This window comes from Protopterus annectens, chromosome 16.part0 (assembly GCF_019279795.1).
Source record: "Protopterus annectens isolate FY-2018-M chromosome 16.part0, PAN1.0, whole genome shotgun sequence".
NCBI lineage: Eukaryota > Metazoa > Chordata > Ceratodontiformes > Protopteridae > Protopterus > Protopterus annectens.
The window spans coordinates 459,135,657-459,156,503 of NC_056750.1; positions in this window are offsets into that span (position 1 = coordinate 459,135,657).

Below are 20,847 nucleotides of genomic sequence, written 5' to 3' on the forward strand. Positions count from 1 at the left end.
AGTATCTGTTGTCAATTTAATACTATTTGTTCAGAATATGACTGTTACATTCTGTGACATTTCAAGTTCAGGCTTCTATTGTTTCTCTTGAACAACTTTGTCAGTTTGATGCCATGTACAAAACATTAGTTACCTTGGTAACCGCTTAAGTATTATATATGGTCAAGATGGGTTACAAAACTACAATTCAAGTTAAAGCAATTACATGACTTGTTATGCATATTTACTTAATATAAAAAAATCATCATGCTTCCCCTTGATGTTCAATTTTGTATATGTCATTTATGACAAGTTAAGACAGTAGTATTATTATACACAAGCCCATGTTATTAAATCCTGTCTTTAATATCTAAACTCAGCAGACTGCTTCATCTTATATGACGAATATATATTTTATGTCTACATTTACTAAAATCATACATTGCATAATTATTGTGTGTGGTTTTTTTTTTTTTTTGGCTGTTGCTTAGTTATTTGAGAGGCCACATGCTGTAATGTTTATTCTTATTATTAGCTTCTTCCAAGCATGCTTATACAGTCCATAGACTTTAAATTATGAGACCCTTCTAGTTTCTTATTTGTTGTAAGTATATTTCCATCCTTACATACACACATATCAGTACTTCAAACACAGGCAACAATACCCATCCAGTTTTGCCAGAATACCATTCGCTAGTTCATGTGGTGCATTTCCAGGCTGTTCATAAAATATCCAAACCAATATTTGTCCTGTTCCATTTTACCAGCCTGTTTCATGCAGTGGCCAGTCTGCCAGTGAACCACTCAACACACCTTCCATTCCCACAGATATTTCCCCGAAGGAAATCTGATGAATGCCTAGAACTTCCCGGCACCCCCAAACACTCCTAGAGTCAGCTATCCCCATATGCCCAACACGTCCGAGCAAGCTCACCTCCTAGACCACTGCAGAGGGTACTGCACAAGACCAAGTGCTCTTAGTCTTTCACAATAACTCAGACTTCCACTCTTATGTAAGTCCTTAATGTGTTTGGACCAAAATACATTTTAAATATAAAATTGCTCTTATTATTAGTTTTTCTTTTATCAAGAATCAACTTAATGAGCTAAACTAAGTGTTGGGAGACCATCAATATGTGTACATGTGGTTTGAAACAGCCCTTTTATTTTATATATATATATATATATATTTTTTTTTTAAACCAAAAACTTAATTGCCGAGAATCATCTCGGAGGCTCCTCAAAGCTGTTAAGCATTATCGTCACTCTGTCTCCATTACCATAGCAACCTGGAAGTGTCTGTTTCTGTTAGTGTGTCTGTGTACTGCATACCAGAGGCTCACAATGCACCTGAAGCAAGGCAGCAGCCAGGAAAAGAATGGAGAGCAAACAGATAAAAAAACCCTCCCAACAAGCTGCCAGAACAAGAGATAACACATTCTTCCAGCCTTCCCACCTCTCACTCAGCAGATGTATAAACAAGCTAGTCTCTGTCAAAATATCCTAAATCACAGTTTTATCCACCCTCTTCCCCTGGATCCAGGCTAAAACACCAAATGTCTACTCCTAATACAGAAGCATCAGTAAACCTTGATCACAAGCTTCCCATAGCTTCCTGGCGACGAAAACGGCAACATACAACAGCTGCATCAATACACACCATGTCAAGCTTAATCAAACAGCACTCAAAGCTATTATACTTGCCATAATTGATATTAACTATGTTTAGACAGAATAATAAAGACATTTGTACTAGCTGCCAGACACAGCTACATCTATGCACACCATATCAGGATTGATCAAACAGCACTCGAAGCTATGATACCTGCCATAATTGATATTAACTATGTTTAGACAGAATAATAATGACATTTGTACTAGCTACCAGACACAGCTGCATCCACTCACACCATATCAGGATTGATCAAACAGCACTCGTAGCTGTGATACCTGCCATAATTGATATTAACTATATTTAGACAGATTTATGATGACATTTGTACTAAGACCTTGCTACCGTTATTTAACCAGGATACATATAACATTTCTAAATCATACTTTAACTGAAGAAGGCATTAATCTCCATGACAGCATTTTTTTCAAAACACTCTACTGTTACATTTGATTCTGAACTCTGATGAATTAGTTAATTACTTAAATTATTATAAGTAAATCACTGGAAAATGAACAAGATAAGTATTCATTAAGTTCAAGTAGGGGAATAGAAACTTCTATGTTTGTATTATATGTTGCTTTGTTTGGCTTATATATAATGTACATAGTAACCCATCTTGACCTACCTTTGTGAAGAATTATTGGACTCTGAACATTATGAATAAACCATTACTGTTTCTCAGTTGTTTAAGAATTCCTCTTTTTTTTTAAGTAAAAACAGATGATAAGTGATGTACCATATCAGTTGATACTTTGAGAGATGTAGTTGTAAGAGTTATTTTTTGGGACAGCTATCTTGGAATTAGTTTTTTGTTTCTTCTTTCTAGCATCAGTTCAAGGATTTGTTTCTTTTATTCTTTTAAGAGTAGGGGGCATCCATTCCATTTCTTCTGGGATAGACACTATGTTGTTGTTTTTGATGAATATAGTAGCTCAGTCATTAAAAGTTCTCATCTTATTGGCAAAAAATATTTTTATCTTGGCTGGAAAGGCCAGCTGTGCTTTAATGTTGTTTTGTTTCAACAGTTTTATTATTGTCCAGACTTTTTTCCTTTGTTCTAGTATTCTGGAAGAATAATCATTGTCAGACCTTATCAGTCTTTGATTGTATTTTAAGGGTGATTTTCTCCAAGCAGATTTTAATATTAGTTCCTTGTCCAGAAATGAAAGAAATTTTATAACTATGGATCTAGGTGGAGTATTTGTTGAGTTAGAAGCAGCTTTCCTCAGTGCTCTATGCGCCCTTTCAATTCCAAATGAAAGTCCCTCTTTCAAGTCCAAAAATTCAGGAATCCAAGTTAAGAATGAAATAATGTCTTCTCCTTCAGTGCTTTCAGGCAGACCAAAGATCCTTATGTTGTTTCACCTTTCCCTGTTTTCTAAGTCATCTATTTTGTTAAGCAGCCATGTATTCTGTTTAAGCAGAAATTCTTTTTGGAATTCTTCCTCTTTGAGTCTCCCTTCAATGCCATTTAGAGAAGTCTCTATATTTGTTATTTTTGTGTGGTGTTGCTGTAATAGTTCCTTAAAAGTATCAGTCTGTTTTTGAGAATTACATTTGAGGTTTTCTAAGTCCTTTTTAAAGCCATCCATCTTCAAAGATAGTTCCTGTAAGGTAGATGTCATCAACTGCAGTTCTTTTTTCAAAGCAGCATCTGGATGAGAATTCCTTGAGTTGTTCATATTCAGTGACTCAATATATCTCCAAGTTACTTGACAGGAAAATGTTTGCATATCTCCACCAAAATTGATATTTATGTAGTTTAGTAGTTTATCTATAGATTTTTGATGTTTTAAACATGAAAATAATAAAATTTTCCAATATTATTATACTAGTTTATGGAGCTCTCAAAATTCACCGCTCTCAGTTGGCCATCTAGGGTCCACCCCCCCCCCCATTTGAAATTCTTGAGTCAGAACTAGCCTAGAACTCAAAAAGAAACTAAAGTATTCTTATCCATAACAATACTTGCAATGTGCTTAGCACTTCTTCCAGTAATATCTTGAGAGATGAATAATATTTTTTATTTAACATCCTGTCTATAATGCGTTGGTGACATTGAAATGTCTGCAAATGCTGTTTGTTTCTAACAACCCCACTCATACTATTTTGTAAGACTTTGGAATATGCTGGGTATATGATCCAGGGGCTAGCAGAAGTAAGCTCTAAGATAGACTCAGTGGAGGCTGTGATCTTGTGGAACAAGACACATTGTAACATTGTACTGGGTTTCATGAAGTCAAGTCTGTTTTTGATTTGACTGTTCAAAAGAACATCTGTAGGTGACTGCCTTTTGTGATCGTTTGATGTAATTCTGTATTGCAACTGAAAAAGCAAATGTTATCCTCAGCTTTTAATAACGCATTTGATAACATTTTTATTCCCATGTTGAAGGTGTGTGCAGATCTTACAGCTAACTGTTGATTGTGGGATGCCCTATAGCAGTAATGTAATGGATTTTGCCATTTTGTTTAATGAAGCAACAAAATTCTTCTGAGAAAAAAATTGGGTTCCACTGTGACAAACAATATATTCATTCAAACCATAATCAGCAAATGGTCTTCTTAACTGATGTATGGTACCTTGAGATTTGATTTATGTCATACAAAATACTTCCAGCCATTTTAAATATGCAACTGCTATATTCATAAACACATTATTCATATGCAATCCAGCAAAACCAATATGCAGTCTTTTCCAACATACAGTTGCAGATTGTCATGAGCTAATGGTGCTTGTCTTGGTATTTTCTGTCTCATCTGACATGGTATCCATTTTTACATGTATTTTCAATATCTTTTGGTAGCCTTGACCACTAGATACATTTTCTAGCTAATGATTTAATTTTTGCAAATTCAAGGCAATCTGTATGGAATTCTTCCAGTATGTGTTTTCTCAGTTTCCATGGAGTGATTATCAGAGTCTGTCATAGAGCATGTTAAATCTCCATTTATGGAACATTTTCAGGCTGTCTTGTACTCCAAACTCAGTACTCATGTCAGGCTTTGATCAGTTCTAGTTGTATATTTTTTTAGCTTTAACAAAAATGTCTTAGAAGTCTTCTTCTGTCAAAGCATTCATATAAACTGTTATTCCTACTATAGCTTTATCTGAAAATTTAGGTAACAGAAGTCTTGAGAGCAAAAATGCATTATCATTACTTTAAGAAACTCTATATTCATTTTGATAGTTATAGGCCAGCAATGTTAAAGATTTTATCTGTATTCTTGGTGCAGTCACTGTAGGTAAATACTAATACCCACCTGACAGCAGTAATAATGACATATGGCTAGAATGTGACCAATAACAAACATGTGACCCTGTTAACTCTTGACCATACTGTACCAATACCCTATCAAAAATAAGCAGTTCTTTAGATTTCCTGAAGGCCAAGGCAAATGTTCTTTTAGCAATTGGTACAGTTGACCCTAGCACTATACTTCAGTTAGGCATGAACTTTTCATGATACATAATCAAACCAAGAAGTACCTATAAATCATTCACATAATTAAAGAGGAGAAAGTACATCATAAATGATTTTCCCACTTCTCTGAAGGAAGACATATCCTTTTTCCTATCTAGCACTTCCCAAACATTCAACTTTAAGTTCCACAGATTCACATTTTGACTTTTTAACTCCGAGACCAATGTACTGCACTCACTACAGCACTTTATATAAATTGCTAATACACTCACTTTCAGTCTTTTCCAGTAATCAACAAATCATCCATGTGTACAGCCTTACTCAAATACTTTAATAATAAGTTTTCCATTATTCTTAAATTAAATATAGATGGTACAGAAATGCTTCTATTATGAGACTATAACCACATCTCATGTACTCAGTTACAAAACTTAGAAAGCCATCCCTTACATATATATATAAAAGAACAACTATGTTTTTGCAGGGTGTGGGGCAAGCTCATGTCTTCTTTTACTGATATGACAAAGTCCAGTTGTGTAAGTAAACTTATTATGACAGTAGTCAGCTCAACCTGAACTGACTAAAAAGACAGGTTTGGGTGCCAAGCCCTTTATAACAGCGGAGAGAGGGAGACTAAAGCAATGACAAGGACAATGCTAGGAAAAACAAAAATAAAAGTCCTCACCCTGCCAATAAAAACATACAAAAATAAGGAGGATGGAGAGAAGGAATGGCTGCTGAAGCAGTGATCAATTTCACATCTACTGTTCTGGCAAGCTTACTTATACAGCTATACTTTGTTCTTTATTTGATCACTGCTGTGGTAGCCTTAGCTATATGGGTAGATTACCATAGCTTAGACTGACTGGGAGGGGGAAGACTGAGGTTCCAGGAGTCCCTGGAGAATGATCCTGGTAAAGTCTGTCCTAGATCTGGAAAAGGAATCTAGTTTATAAGGATTTTTAAAAGTATGCACAGAGGTCCAGGTTGCTGACTTCTAGGATCCAACCATTAACAGATGAAGTCATGGCCACAATAGAATAAGCTTTGACCCTGCTTGGAAAGTATTTTCATGTGATGTGTATAACAAAAGTTAATAGCATGTAACAACCTCTTGGAAACAGTGTGCTTTGACATGTTGTCAGTTTTTCTTACCTTCACAATAAATGAATGAACAACTGTTCAGAGTTCCTGAAAGACCATGTTCTGTCAAGGCAATATCAGAATTGTCTATGGATCAGGCTTTATCACAATTATATCAAAACTCTTTCCATTAATCCCATGGCCCTTCCATTCTTAGACATCTCTGCCAAAAGAAAGTACAAAATTCAAAATGATTTATGGTCCCAAATCAGATGTACACAAAATCTGTTTAAATCCCTAAATCTACATTTTGCTTTTCACCTTCTCCAACCTATACACCTTAATCCTAACATTAAACTAAACGAGAATCTGGTCAATTTGAATACATTCCCACTAATCAAAAGTAAAACGGTTCTGGACTTTTTTTCAGTCAAGATGGAGCATATTTCTTCCATCAGAAATAATTTTAAGCTTCCAATCAAGTACACTATCATGATTAGACAACTAAAGGACATTTGCAGCAAATTCTGGAGGGATATTGATATTCCTGAACCCCAAATAGAGCTGTGTAAGGTATTATGGAATCTACTAACCCGTAAAAAAAAAATGCTCTCACACTTATAAATTAATCTCTGCAATCAGATGCTCGAAAGAAGCTATCCATTCAGATTTTTGGATAAAACAAGACCCCTCGATTTCCACTACGTCCATTGCCCAAGCCATTCAAAAATTTTCCAAAGCCATCCCTCTGCTAAAATTCAGGTATACCCAACTTATGATAGTAAATAACGCATACTACACCCCAGCTTTACTAAACAAAATGTACAACGAAGTCCCACCTTTTTGCCAATTTTGCCCTATGATTGAAGCTGATATCATTCACATCTTTTGGAGTTGCAAATGCTCGTATAGGCTTTGGTGTGCCCTTAGAGTTAAATTAGAAAAAATGGGCTATGAAAAATCTACGCTCTCCTGGCAATTCGCTCTACTTCATATACCCCCGGTAGGCATGGACATTAAGAATATTCATTTTCTAATAACGTCTTTTATGCTGATAAAATACTATATCACCCTAAATTGGAAGGATAGATCAGCTCTTTCATGGGAAGGACTCAAACAGATAGCTGGGAAGCATATTTCTGCGCACAAATATTTGTGGTATTCCATGAGGCTAAATCCTTCACAGAGGGATACATGGAAAATGGTGTATGAGTTTATACTATCATAAACACACAGTATTTAAACCTCCTTCTTAGGTACGTTGCTTAGATGGGCTTTGTATATAGTTAGTTTATTGTAGAGAAATTTTTGTTTGTACATACCTTTTTGTCTTGCTGTTGGATATGATTTGTTATGATATGTTTAAAACTCAATAAAAAGAAATTTAAAAAAAAGAATTGTCTATGGACATTGAAGGTACAGAATATCTTTTCTCCTTTTTTTTAGACTCTGGACAGAAGACAAGGAGATGGATAGAGTGACTCAAAGTAAACTCAGATACCACTTTAATCATAAATGAAGGATTAGTTCTTAAGGAAACCCTGTCTGTGTAGAAAATAAAATATGGGTGACCCACCGTAAGAGCTTGCAACTCAGATTCCCATTTTGCATAGTTCAGAACAAAGACTAACACAGTTTTTCATGTTAAAAACCTCAAGTTACTCTGATGAACTGGTTCAAATGTAACAACAGTTAGTTTTTTAACACAAAATTAAGACCCCAAGGAGAATCCACCTGTTTTCTAGGGGACTTGGTATGTACCACCCATTTCCAAAACATTTTCAAATGAGATTCAATTGAAAGAGGAGGCTCTATGTCAAACAAGTTAAAATGGCAAACAAAATGAACCTTGATGAAGGAGGAGACAGACCAGAAGATAGAAACTCACAAAAAATAATGTAGATCCAGAGACAAAATAGTCCTGAGTGGTTTCTGGTTCCTTTCTTGGTACCATCTAGAAAATCTTTTCCATTTATTAATATATGATTTTGTAATAGCACATTTTCTTGACTTCTTTAATACCTGCTTAATGTCCTCATAAAACACCTTAAGGGTGTTAAGCAAAGCTGGATCATGGTCAAATGGAGTCGTAGCCAGGAGCCCTGCACATCCCTAACCCCCAACATCGCCAACCAGCTGCCATTCCAGTGTCCCATTACTTCCCTCTTTCTCCCCAGTTACCATAAAACACTGTTCAAACCTGCCATCTTTATTTCTGCAATTATTAGATATATTTGGTTTTAATTTAAAACTTTTATTTCAAATTTTATGGCACAAACACTGATAGCTATTTGTTAAACAAAACAATACAGTCTCATAATGAAAACAGAATTAGCATGAGCAACAGTAAAATTTCTGCCTTTGAAACTCACATTCATTGAAACTACATTGAAACCCATATTCATAGAAAATGTATCTGGCCAGTGGCAAATTACATAAATTTACCTGTTTTAACACCATGGGCCCCTTGCACACATTTTAGGACTATGCATGAATGCATGTGTTCTTTGATTCACCTTCCTCATTGTATTAAATTATATTCTTTGTTTAATACATCACCACTTGTTAGAATTTCTTTTAAATTTGTAGTTTTGAACATTTTTTCCAGTAAACGGTGAAACAAAACATATGAACTAATAGTGACAAGGCTACTCATTTCAGAACATTTCAAACTATAAATGGCCACTCAAAATGCTGTCATTATAATCCACCAATAATAGCCAGTATGCATGATCTCTGCTTTAATAAAAGTCAACTGAATAATTCCACATTAAAGAGAACTGTAACTAACTTTGCATTTCAGTGCTTCATCTACAAATTCAGTGCATACAGCCCTTGAAGAATAGTTTTATTTTTTTAATGGACTCCCAAGCCAATACAGCCCCTAGGAAGAGGGTCTATATTTTATTGTCGACAGCTTACAATGTCGACTCTGAATTGTTCGACACTAAAATGTCAAACTACAAAAATAGCGAATGGCCATATAACCGATTTCTTTCCAACAGAAAGAAATTGGTTGGCCAAACAGCAACGGCACACATAAACAAATATTTTTAAGTGAGGGGCTTCATCCCCCACACCCCCCAACTAAACATTCTAACTCCGAGGCTGCACTACACTCAGGGAAATGGCAGGTGTCAGAGAATGGCCAACCTATTTCTTTCCATTGGAAAGAAATCGGGTATTTGGCCGTTCGCTATTTTTGTAGTTCGACATTTTGGTGTCGAACAATTCAGAGTCAACATTGTGAGCTGTCAACAATATGATATAGACCCTAGGAAAATACCTAGGTCACATAGTGCTGGATCCAACTCTGGTGTTAAGATTCTGTCTTCCAGGCAGTTAGTTGTATTTGTTTCAGGTTGGGATGTATCAAACACCCTCTTCTGTAAGTAGGTCCAGTCTCTGAGGAAGCTTGTTGTAATTGCTCCTGACTATTTCTAAAATAAGGAAAAAACACTGTCTCCTTGGCAAGATGGGTGTCACCACAATGATCTTTGAAGAATCCTTCTGAATCTTCAGAATGGCCTTGGATATTAGTGGAAAGGAACAAGAAGTATATAAGAACATTCCTGTCCAAGGAAAAAGGAAAATACGCTGTTTTCTTTGTCTTTTTGCATAGATCCATGAACAGGGCTTTGCTACCTGATTGCTGTGATTAGAGGTGAAAAGATCTATTTGAGGTTTTCCCCAAAGCTAGATCATTTCCTGGAAGACTTCTTGATTCATTTTCCATTCATGAGAGGCTGTCCTGGTCCTACCACACAGTTCTGCTTTGATGGTATGTAAGATGCCAGTAGAGTGAGATTGTGCTGAAAAGCTATATCCCAGGCTGCCATGGCTAGTCTGCACAGAGGTTAAGATCTGCTCCTCCATTTGTTTATGTACCACATCACTGTGGCTTCTTCTGTTCCAGGGATGATAACGATTGAGATTGTTGAGAGCATTTGTAAGTGCCAACATATTTTTTTATGTTTGTGTGTTTTGGTCTATCTTTTTTGTTCCAAAAGATCCTGCACTTTTATCCCCATAGACACTGCTCTCCAAGCAAAATCTGAGGTGTCTATTGTTACAGCTGGTGCTGGAGCTGGGAGGGGAATGGCAGAACTAGATTCTGATAAATGTGGTGTTTCAACCAAAAAACTCTCCCTTTTCACAAATCCCAAAGCTTTTATCTAAAATGTTAGAGGATGTTGACGTTAGGACCATACATATTTTAGGTACCACTGGAGTTTTCTCATATACAGTCTCACTAGAGGGATCATATGAATCATAGAACCCATAAGACCCAAAATCCTAACACATTCCCTGGCCGAGACAGTAATCTGAATGGAAAATCTCAAGAATAGATTGGGATACAGATCTACATTTTCCCGTGGAAGAAAAGCTGTTTGAACTGAGGTATCTGGGAGGATTCTCAGGAAAACAATTCTATGAGAAGGAGTCAAACAAGACTTTTCAAAGTTCTTCTGGAAGCCAAGTCTGTTTAGGAGATCCCTTATCAAGATGTGAAATTCCTTACAGTTTGAAAAAGACTGCAAAAATAAGCACACAGTCTAAATAAGGAAAATGTGAATACTTTGCAGTCTGCAGTAGGCTATCACAGGAGCCAGACACATTGTAAATACCCCTGGAACAGCAGAGAGGCCAAAGAGTTATGTTGGAAACTGATAATATGACCCAGACACAGAAAAACTTAACAAACATCTGAAATCTGGACCTATAGGAATGTGATGATATGCATCTTTTAAATCCAAGGTCACCTGAAAACTCAAATGGGGAATAAAGGATAGCAAATTTTAGGGGATAATATTTTAAATGGGGCAATATTGCAAACAAGTAAGGAAAGGAAAGGAAAGGAAAGGAAAGGATAGGAATCTTCTGTCTTTGGCACAGGAACATTCTTCAGTAAAACCCTATTCCTAACTGATGAGGATGGACCACTTTTTTCATCCCCTGAGACAACATATGTTGAATGACATGAGGGAAAAGAGGAGTTTGGGCTGGGGAATGAGGGGTATCCCTCACAAGGGAGGAAGAGGCTCCAACTGCTTTCTGTAACAGTGATGGATTACTTTCAGAACCCATCTGTCTGCAACTATATGTTGCTAAAGAAAGAAATGGAAGTTCTGAATTTCTGGAATAATTAAGGGTTTGCCAGGGTGGGAAGAGGGAGGGGAGTCTTGTAGATAGTCAAGATGGGGAGTCCTCCTTTCTTTTTGGAACCTCTCTAACATTGCTTTTTAAACATTTGCTTATAGCAGCTTGCCGAGTTTATTTTGCTTTTTAAAGAAGGGTGTAGGGGTAGCATTAAATACCTTGGGGAAACTTGGAGAAGCAAAGCTGATAAATATGATAGATCCCTTGAATCAGCTTACCTCTCACATCATGCTTTTTATAACTTCTGCAGCAGAAGGTCTAAAAACTAACACTGTATCCAAATGAAAATTCAAAATTTTAGCTTTGATATCTTCTGGAAGGTTTTGCGAATGCAGCTAAGAAAACCTCATAAAAGATCCAGTAGCAGCAACAATGAAAGTGGCAATAGCAGAATCTTAAGCACATTTCAAACAGTAGTCACTTAAGACACAGAAGCAATCAAGTTACGCAAATATTTTTTTTTCATAAGAAGAGAAAATAGATGCCTTAATATTCTTCATGTTCTCAAAAGAGGCAAACGTAAACTTTAACATATGGCGTTGACAGTTGAGAATTCTAAAAAAATGAGCATTGCAGAAGAATAAAATTTTCCCAAATTTATCAAAAGTTTTCTCATCATTAAAAGAAGAGAATTGGTATTAACCAGATATTTAACAGCAGCTGGGTTCACTAAAGCAATAGTTGGTGGGTCTATTCTGGGATTAACGTATAAAAACAATCCATGTGTTTTCTTGGGGCAGTAGGCCAGTTGTTAGGCAAATTACAGGATGTGACAAAAACATGCTGTAACGCTAAAAGAACAGGAGGAATTGGAGTAGGTTCTGGAAATCCATTTGTAATAAATCATAATTCTTTTTCAGTGACAATGGAATGTCATTGTGTTCCCACTGAAACAACTAATTCATTCTTGAAATAGTTTCAGAGAAAGAGAATCCTTCAAATGGACTGTCAGAAACTATGAACTGTTAGAAACCACACTCTCCTCAGAATCCAAATAAAAAATGTGAAGTAACAGAATCTGTTCCTTCACAATAATATTGTGGTTCAAAAACTTGAACATATTCAGAAAATGAAGAATCTGTTTTTCATTTACCAGAAACAACTAAACCAGAAGAGTCAAAAGGCTAAATTAAACCCTGAGCTAAGCCCAATAAATCACATCTGTCAAAAGAGACTGAGATAGGAGATGAAATATGTCTAAGTTTTTGCTTCCTTTTGATAGGAATTTCTGAAAAAGCAGACACACTTTTCCCAGGAAACCTTTCCTAGGGATAGGCATAACATTCTGGCTAGGCAGAAGGGTATTCCCTGTCCATTCTCATAAGAGTGATATGAGTGATCTGCTTTGCCCACCAAAGACACTCCAACAGACACAGAGGATGTGTCTAGCCCATCATCCATGGTGAAGGTAGGGGCTGCCCCAGAAGAAACTAAGAAAAAGGATGAATGGTCTGAGGAACATGAAATGGCCACAGCAGAGTCAACCTTAAGAGACTGAGGCAGTTTGGCAGCATGCTGTGCTGGCAAAGGCTGTTTCATAATTTTGTTTTTAGTTGGATGAAGGAATGAAGAACTGTGGAAATGGTAAGTTGTTTTATAGTTAAGCCAAAAAATGCCTGATTCTGGGGAAGCCTGGCAGCAGTAGTTAGTAAAACAGCTAAGTAGTAAAAAAGTAACTTTTCCCCCAAAAAACACAGTAAAAAGCACTTTAAACATTTATCCCAGCTCATGAAAATAAACAACCCAACTTATACCACAGAAAAACATAATTTTAACTTCATTTAAACAAATTTTTCCACAAAATTAGAAAAGTAATGCTCCTATTTAAAAGTTACTTAAAGTCACATGGTAGTCATTGAAAACACATTTCCTAGCTTAGAATTAATATTTCCACAGAAACGTTCAGTTTTTGTTATACCAAGTAGATGTGGAAGTTTTTTTCAGAAGTGAACTTATCTCCCCAGCAATGGAAAGTATTAGCTGTCAGTCCTTGAAAGCCCACAAGAGAAGTGCTCTTTGGCAGCAGGAAAGCTCTGAAGAGCTTGTCTCCTGAACATGTCTTTTTAGTCAACTCAGCTTGAGATGACCAATAGTTTGAGTACATGTAAGGTGCCCTGAAGCTTTGGAAGCTGAGCAGCTGTTATATCCCAAGCAAGATATAATCCATATAGCTAAGGCTACTGCAACAATGATCCTAATGATGAACATCTGCTGGTACTGTCATTCAAGGAAGATGGGACCAACCTGGCCACAGCTGTCACTATGTTTGTAAATCACGGAAACTATTTGTGAGGTATTCAGTGCAAAGAGTACAGTGGTTACAAAATTATGTAACACCACATACACAACCTTACCATATTGTGCAGAAGTGTTTGTAAATTGTTCAAGGCTTTGGTACTCATTTTTAGTGAATGACAGCTGTACACAAGAGGGCACTATATTTATGAATTCCACACTGTTTTTGCAAATCTGGGAAGTTTCATTCTTGTTCACTAAAATAACTTGATTTCATGTCATGCAGTATGCCTTGCTCCTTGTGAAATACTGTAAAACTTCAACATGCATTTGAAATCTGTTTTCCAATGATGTAAACTCATGTGGCATACTCTGTCTTACAAATTTAATTCTACTTCCAGTTTAGCACACGTTTCTGCAATTTCTCTCACATACAAATCTAATCCATCGCCTTTTAACATGACTAAAGGGAAATATTTTTTGCTTTTAAAGCATACTGTAATTATTATTTCACACAGCAAAGACAATGTATCATCTCTAGCAGTTTCAGGATTCAGGGTAGTATTCTGTAAGAATTTGTTAGGGCAGAGGGACTGGAATGAAATTGATTTATTCTGAGTAACTGTATCTTGCTAAGTTGAGATGTTAGTAACTGAAAATAAAACTCCTAAAAAATAAATGTAATTGCAGTCCCAAATATTTGCTGTAAAACAATATCATACAGTATAAAACACTCATTTTAGGCTTTAGCCCCATATTGCTGATTTCGGTACTTATGTATTACTGCAACCACAGTGTGTCTGCAGTCACAACATTGTCTGCATTCTTAGATGATGTAAACCAAAGTCTCTCTGTTTCATACTGTTATCATCTCTGTTTCTAAATCCTTTTAACATTCTGTGTCCCTGCCCTTTTAATATATGCCCCTCCTTCTAGATAACATTTCCTTCACTCTCAGTACACTTTACCGTACCCCCAGTAACAGACTACCATTTCTATGTTGCCTGCCTAGTGAGATACAAAGCCAAGCCATCTGTACAGGAGTGACAGACATGTCACTCATTCACAAAGAACATCTCCAGGCTTCTGTAACATCTGACAAAAAGTTAGGATGTCTTGTACAGCTGGCCTTAGAGCAAAATGCAAAGCTATAACTTGGACTCCACAAGCAATAATGAGTGTTTTTTATCCTACATTCTTTCTAAATGTTGACAAACTATAATTGATCACTGCTCCGTATCGCAACCACACATTCTCACACACATGCATTCACAGCATTCTTGGCAGCACAATGTTTTCAGTTAAGAACAGAATGTTGCCGAGAATGCTGTCGATAATGGAGACACACTGTGGTTGTGATAATACGTAAGTACCCTGATTTCTGTCTCTGTATATACTAACTGCAGTGTGTGTGTGTGTGTGTGTGTGTGTGTGTGTGTGTGTGTGTGTGTGTGTGTGTGTGTGTGTGTGTGTGTGTGTGTATTTCTCTCTCTCTCTCTCTATATATATATATATATATATATATATATATATATATAAAGTTGTATAAACCTGGTGAAAAGTGAAAAGGTGTAAAACAAACATAAAACTCTCCTTTTGCATCTTCCCTGGGTCCAGCAACACAAAAATAAAACACAACTTTTGCAACAAACTTAAAAATCAGCTGTAGTGCTTCTAGCAGAATGCTCTTTTGTGTATGTATCTACACTAACTACAAGTTTGTCAGTTTTGCCAGTTATAACAAAGGTAGAAAAATAACAGTTCCTTCATCTTTACTTTCATCATCATCCTGTTATTTTATTACTATACTATGTTATTTTCTTTGTATTTCTGTGAAGATTTTCTCCATGTTTTTTTTTTTTTTTTTCTGAAAAGGATTAACTTTCCCAGACAGACTTTCCTGGTAAACAAATGCAAATAAATAAATTAGCCAAATAGTAATGGATGCTTTTTCATTTAACTCATTAGCACCTGCTAGCAGTCAGTTAATGAGGTATAACATTTGAGACTGTGGGCTGGCTGAACAGCAACTGTCTGGGGATTAGACTCAAAACATTTTAAATGAGAGAAAATCTTCTCAACTGAACAACTAAGGCAGTTTTCCCTCATAGTTGTTTAGTTAAAATAATTTTCTCACATTTAAACACTTTAATTGTGTCACTGAATACCACAAAATTCAGTACCACAGTTAAGTGGCAGTGAAACAAAAGTAGTGTGTATGATCTGTCTTTCAAGTGCTGTAGGCTTGAATGTGACAAGGCCTATTACAAAACTAGCTCTGCAAGAGTGAAGCAGCAAACAATGTGACTGGTGCTGAGCGTCAACTGTTTATAGATCACATGAATACTATTATAATGTCTAAAGAGATGATGTGTTGTGCTTATTTAGTACTTTCATCCTATCACTCTAAAATCTAAAACAGTAATTTCTCAGACATTTCATATATCAGACGAAAGTTTATATACAAAAAAAAAAAAAAAAAAAAAAAATATATATATATATATATATATATATATATATATACACACACACAACTGAACTCCATGATTTATTTAAAGTCCTAATTGCATCCTGAGTCATTGTTTAATTGTCTGACAGCTTTCACTAAGATAAAAATCAAATCTTACCACAAATTTTTCTTCTTCTTTTCTATGCAGTATACACAGGGACATGTGTGGGCGGCTGCAGTGGTGCAGTGGTTAGCATTACCACCTCACAGCAAGAGGTTTTCCGGTTTGATCCTTGGCTGGGGTGCCTTCTGTGCAGAGTCTGCATGTCCTTCCTGTGGTCACGTGGGTTTCCTCCGGGTGCTCTGGTTTCCTCCCACATCCCAAAGACATGCTGTAGGTGGATTGGACACTCTAAATTGGCCCTAGGTGCGAGTGTGTGCATGTGTGTGCCTTCTGTGGAAGGTTGGGTGCTCGGCTGGTAACTCAGCACAGTAAAACTCCACTGCCAATCATGAGGGGACAGGTGATCAGCTGTGGCGATCCCTAACCGGGAAAAGCCGAAAGAAGAAGAAGAAGAAGTTTTCATATGTGTGTAGTTTACGACAGTCCAGCATCTGAACTGTGCAAAGCAAAGAAACTATGCAGGAAAACTGCATGCATACACATGATGTACGCACATATGCAAGTCTACTATAACATCATAAGTGTACAAATTAGGTGGAGAAGTCAGGCTCTGCATAGATATCATGAGACTTGGCTGCATAGTGTAATGTGTACCTTGACATAGCAATGCTGATATGTGGATAAATCCGCTCCACCAGCATCCTTAAAATTAAAGTGTACAGTGATGGAATCAGTTACCTTATTTTATATAGGTGGAAAGGATGAATTGGAAAGTAGGAAAAAATGGAACAAATTGACAAGAAAAAGCACAGAAGGATAACAAAGGCATGAGCAGTAGGGATTGTGTGGGAAGGGAAGTTGTATATATATATATATATATATATATATATATATATATATATATATATATATATATATTTTTTTTTTTTTTTTGTGGCAAACAGTCCACTTTTTCTATAATATATAAGGAAGAGGGGGAGAGTATAGAGAAGCAAGGGTAGGGATGTCAGTTAGGAAAGATAAAAGTGTGTAGATGAAAACATATAATGATATAGACAAATGGGGTAACAAATGGGGTAGATAAGAGTGCAGTGGGGGGGTTAGAAATAGATGGGAAGTCAGGCAGGAAGACAAACAGACAAAGAAGGGATAACTGGTGATGAGGGATGATGTAGGAGAATTCACAAGGCGCTGGTATGACACAGTAGGATAAGCACACAGATGGTGGTAGTTAGGAAGGGGTACACAGGTGCAAGGGCATGTCCAAACCTGCCCAGAGACTAAATAGAGGACCCATTCCTGAGAATGTTGGAAGGCAGTCACAGAGGTGAGGGATAGCCCATATCTGGTGGCTTGTGATAGGAGCCTGCTTCTTTAGCAAGTTTGTGTCCACTGCTAGAAGTGTTGCTATGGGTCCTGCTCTCTTTCCATCACCCTCTCTGCTGCTGTGTTGGCCACTGCATGCAGCAGGATCTAATCAGGCAGTGGTGCACATCATAGGCTACCTGTTAGAGTGGAGCTGCCACTTCTCCCAGATGAGGAAGCCCCAAGGCACACATCAGATGGAGATCTATCATGAGCTACAGCATGCACAGAGTGCAGCAGAAATGACTTTGGCTGTATTGACCTGTGGAGGGAGACAAAATGGGAAGAAAGCAAACATTGAAACATTGACTATATGGCAAATGAGAACAATGTGTAATGAAAGCTGGAGAATGAAAGTACAGCCACATACTAGTCTTGGGACTACACATTACAATGTCCTGTGGATCATGTGCTATTCATGTCAGTCACATCCCATGGTAAAAACCAAAAGTTGTTGCTAACACATTAGATTCACTGTCTGTCTATATGTATGTAATAAAAAGCCAGATATGCTTATAGGACACATATAAGCCCTGGCACAGCCACAAATGCTTATAGGACACATATTGCCCTGGCACAGCCACAGGACTGTCAACAAGCAAGAGTACACATGTCAGGTCAACTGTACAGCAAGAAGGTGGGTGAAGCAAGCAGCTAACACAAAATAGCTTGTAATACTGAATGACTATACACATAACATACAGTCATGGGTTACCATGAGTTGGATACGTGATACAAGGATATGCAACTTCCCTTTGAAAAATAAACCCTAAAAGTCTGTCCACAAACAGCTTCTACCTCTACATCAAGTTGCCCATCAAACCCCCTATAGCTGACATTAAGCCTCGTTTCAGCAGTGGCTATTGCAGTGCACATGTGCAGGTACATATCCAGCTTGTATGATTCCAAGTAGCAAGAGCTAGCTGGGGTATGGTTCTTTCAATTGTATCTGTTTTAAAGTATGGTCTATTAAGAGTCAGGGCATTTCTTCATCATCCCTTAGTGAACAGTTTGGTGGTATGAGCTGTAATGTTCCCTTTAAGGGCAGACAGTGGCCCTAACACTACTACATCTGAAAGGGCCCTACCCAGCTAGCTTCTGCTCCTTGGAATCATATTCTGTCTGATTTGCTTCTGGAACCAAACTTAAAACTGTTCATATCTTGGTTAAAAGAACACTTACTGACTGAATTCAAATGCTTCAGCTACAAAGAAAAGGGCTAATCCCAATAACTCAGGCACTCATATTCTCTAGCTCCTTAATGACTGTGTATATGCATTAGAAACTCACTTAAATTTTGTGCCAACTTTAATTAATGTTAATATATCCTCACAACTGTTTTCTGTCATTTAATATTTTATAGATTTGTCAGTTAAACAGTAGTGTTGCTTTTCATTGACCAGCAGCCAGTTCAGTCCCTAAAGCAGTTTACAGTAATGGGTTTTTGGGTCAGCTAGCTGTGCAAATCTGCAGGTTTTGTTTGTAGTGGTTTGTATTTTGTAGGTATTTACCCTAAGAGTGGTAGGTAAAAGTAGTGGGAATCCATATTCAAGTTTGGGGATAAGGATGTTTCTTGCTAGGTGTTTACGTGAGGAGAGGGTAAGGAGGTGTGATATTTTGTAGCAGAGTTTTAGTTGACTGAGTGTTATATCAATGACAATGTCTGTATGCTTAGTAAGGTTAAGTGAAGGATCTAATGAAGGATCCAAGGTATCTTTGCTCTGCTGCCATGAGAAGGAAATTTCCTTTGTGGTCAAAAAGCATAACAGCTAGGCATTTGGAGAGTACCAAAAATCATTACATAGAATTTCAGAAAGTTGATTAATAGTTTATTATTATTATTATTATTATTATTATTGTAGGTCCATTGGCACAGTTAGGAGAAATGTGTATGGAATTTTTTTTCTTTTAAGAAGATGTTGTCTTTGTCTGATTCAAGTAGTAGAAGGTCGTCCTCAAGCATAAATATATTTAGGTGTGGCAGGTCTGTTGTTCGGTCATTAATGAAGAAACAGAGAATAATAGTAGGTGAAATACTAAGCCTTGAGGGGCATTCATGCTATAAGTAGTGAGATTTGATAAGTAGCCTTGTGATAGTACCTGGAAGGTTCTATATTTAAGTAGCTCTCAAATCATTTAATTACAAGAGTTCTAAACTTAAATTTAACCAGTTTATGGATGGATAAATTGTGATTTACTGTTTTAAAGGCCCTAGTCATATCAGGGATTAGACATCCATATAGATTGGATTCATTCATATTAATGTAGATGGTGTTATTGGTGGTGTATAAGGCTGGTATGGTACAAAAGCCATTCCTGAAGCCATGCTCTTGGTCACATAGGATTTCATATTTTTTATGTGTTTGAATATTTACTCATAGATCAGTGTTTCAAAGGTTTTTGTGAGGGAGAAGAGATTAGTGATTGGCCTGTAGTCTTTACATTCCCTTGGGTTAGATTTTTTTTAGGGAGGGGAGTTATGTTTACTATAAGGGTGAGATGAAAAGTGCAGTCAGAATAATACAGCCATACTTGTACTGTAGAAGTACAGTAATGGCAGGCCAGGTAATTACTCCATGACTGAGGACTTACCCTCCTTACTTATGTCTCCCACTGGGCAGCAGTATCTGGTTTATGTCTGTTCAGGTCACCAGAATGATGGCTGCACTGCTGTCCAGATCTGGGCTGCCAGTAGTTCTTAGCTCATTAGTCAGGTCTGTCCATATGTCTACCTTTTAAATGTTCCAGTATGGGATGCAGCCATACATCAAGTGGGCACTTTGCCCTGGGCTCTAAAAGAAGGTAATATGTTGTTAAGCCATAAGTTAAAATGGTGTCGCCTTGCAGAAAGTGAAATTGGTAGGTTGGGAACTATACATATAATGTGCCTGTAGGCAGCTCGGGTAGCTGTGAGTTGGTGCATTGTTGTACGACAAGAAGCCATGCACTGGTATGAGTTAAAAAGAAGTGTGCACTCACATCAGATGTTAGCCCATACATGTATGTAGTTGAGTGTAATGTTATGGAGTTATGTACATGTACTCAGTACTCAGATTCATAGAACTTTTTGTCAGAAAGCCTCATTTACGTATAAACTATGCAAATCAACTGAAATGGAGAATGAGTTGCTATTTATGCACCGGTGTTCACTGTTTTTGTGAAGTTTGTCAGATGTGCAAATCAAAGTCCCACAACTACATTGATAATGGAAATACAGCAAGTAAATGCCAACATATGCAGAACATGTCCACTAATGTACAATACAAATCCACAACTTTGGTAAACTGTATTTTACTAACGATGCTAGAAACTGTCATGCATGCCTCAGTATCCTATGCACTTTACGAAAAAAA